The sequence below is a fragment of the Solanum stenotomum genome, chromosome 9, assembly GCF_019186545.1.
Source record: "Solanum stenotomum isolate F172 chromosome 9, ASM1918654v1, whole genome shotgun sequence".
Classification (NCBI taxonomy): Eukaryota; Viridiplantae; Streptophyta; class Magnoliopsida; order Solanales; family Solanaceae; genus Solanum; species Solanum stenotomum.
In genome coordinates, this window is record NC_064290.1 from 18,999,646 (window position 1) to 19,002,463 (window position 2,818).

Genomic DNA, 2,818 nt, shown 5'->3' on the forward strand with positions numbered 1-2,818 from the left:
AGCCTTAGCATCCATAGTTCACCATAATAGCTTTACTCTCAAAGCCCTAATGATTATCATTCATGACTACAAGCCCTACTCTCAAAGCATTACTTCTACAATCATCATTCATACCTAGATTTCAAGGCATTCTAATCACATTCTTCATTATCAAGTGATTCTAGTCATAATTCATCATAAAGGTTCAACTTCAAGCCTTACTAGTCAATATCCATCATATATCCTATAATCTAATTCAATTCATGTTTACAAGCTTTCATTCATGAACAATTACTATACAAGTCATCAATTCTAGAAGATCATATATGAAATCCTCAATTTCACCTTTCATGGCATAAACCCACATTACTACAATTTCATCAATTAAACTAGGGTTAACCATGGAAAACATATAATATCTTCATAATAACATAATTCAATGCTAAATCAATCATAAACAAGTGCTATCCACTCAATTTGAATCATACTCTACATTACCCACATTATAAAAAGAAACCTTGGCTATAATTGGGGTTCATTTTCATAATTGGGGGGAATCTAGGGGCCTCCATGGATGGAAGAATCCATGGATGAATAAGCTATCATATCTTGATTATAAATCCCTCATAATGCTTGCAACAATGGAGGATTTTGACCTAGATTACTTCTCTTCTTCTTCTTCTTCTTCTTTTTCTTTTTGAGTTTTCTGGAGAGAGGATTTTTGGAGGGAATTGGGTCTTTTGGTGAATCTAAAATAATGAATTAGTTGACTTAGTTTAGGGGTATAATAGGTTTATATGGGTGGTATAATTACTAATAAAACGACACCACTTAACCCCTAAATAATTATGGACTAACCCTCTAACCCCCCAACTTAAAACGATGACTTAACCTCTAAACTGCCTCACCCATGAAACCCCGACCCACGGATTGTGGGTGGGTCTACGTATGGTATTGGTCCTTCGTGGGTGGTGGCTTGCAACTCTACAAAATGGGGCCTTGACCCACGGCCCCTTCCCACGGGGCGTGAGTCCCATCCGTAGGTGGCCCCTTTTTGGGCAGCTTTTAGGGACTATTTTGGGTTCCCCTTAAGGACCCTTGGTTGGTCCTTGGGAGGTCGTACCTTGACGCCCTAGCCCTAAAAACTTTATTCTAAGTACGGGAAGTCATTATACAATTTTAAGCCTCATGTCAAATTCTAAAACCTTCACGTAAAGCTCTAATTTAGCCTACTAGTTTCCGAGGTGTTACATTGGGCCCTTTTCTAGCCCTCTTGATTCCGTGGTGTTACATTATCTCCCTATTGGGAACATTCATCCTCGAATGGGATTCTAAGCATCTCATGAAGGAAAAGAACTCAAATCTAGCAACCCAACATGCATGCAATCACATAAGTGCACATATCCGAGGAGGAACACCAACTCCAAACTAAAGCATGTTCAAGACATCATATCATGAGGTCTATATACAACTCATACTCAAATGCACATAAACATGTAGAAATCAATCATGTAAACTCATTTTCTCAAAATTTAAGCTTTTCATGAGCATCATGAGAATATCTAAGACACATGACACCCAATGAGTAAACCATGAGGAACTCAATATGTCAAGCTAGAGTAGGGGTAGAAGGAAAGAGATGAGGATAACAGGACATCATATCGGCTTCGGCCTCCCAAGTAACACCCTCAACTAACTGATTCCTCCACAAAACTTTCTCGGAAGAAACTTCTTTATTCCTCAACTTCTTAACTTGTCGGTCTAAAATCTCAACCGGACTTCTTCATAAGAAAGATTCTCCTCAACTCCAAAACCTTCTAAGGGAACTATCTATGTCGGATCTCCAACACATTTCTTCAACAAGGAAACATGGAAAACTGGATGCACCGCTGCCAAGTCATTAGGAAACTCTAGTTCATGAGCAACCTTATCAATATGCCTCAAAATCTAATATGGGCCCACATAACAAAGACTAAGCTTCCCTTTCTAACCAAACCTCATTACATCCTTCATGGGTGAAATTTTCAAGTAGACCCAATCATGAACATCAAACTCAAGCTCTTTTCCTCTAACATCGACATAGGACTTTTGCCAACTTTGGGCCATTTTTAACCTTTCTCTAATAAGATGAACTTTTTCCATAACATCATGTACCAATTCGGGACCTATCAAGGCAACTTCACCCACTTCACACCAACCTATAGGAGACCTACACCTCCTACCATATAAACTTCAAGTTGAGCCATACCAATACTTGAATGGTAGCTATTATTGTATGCAAACTCAATCAAAGGCAAGTGATCATCCCAATTACCCTTGAAGTCAATTACACATGCTCTCAACATATCTTCCAAAGTCTGGATAATACGCTCCGCTTGCCCATCGGTTTTTGGATGAAAGGTCGTACTAAGCATAAAACAATAACAAAGACCCTTTTGGAAAGATTTCCAAAATTGAGAAGTGAATTGAGTACCACGATCAGAGATAATGGACAAGGGCACTCCATGCAACCTCATCATTTTCTTAAAATACAACTTGGGATAGTCCTCCATTGAATAAGAAACCTCGACTAGAATGAAATGAGCCAATTTCGTCATCCGATCTATAATAACCCAAATCGAGTCATGTTGTCGCCGGGTGCGAGGTAACCCAACAATGAATTTCATGTTCAAGTCTTCCCACTTCCAAGAAATGCTAATATCTTGAGATAAACCTCCCGACTTTTGATACTCAACTTTCACTTATTGACAATTCGGACACTTAGCCATAAATCTCGCAATATCGTTCATCATCCCTTTCACGACCCACGAGTACACCCTAGATGTAACATGGAGTACTT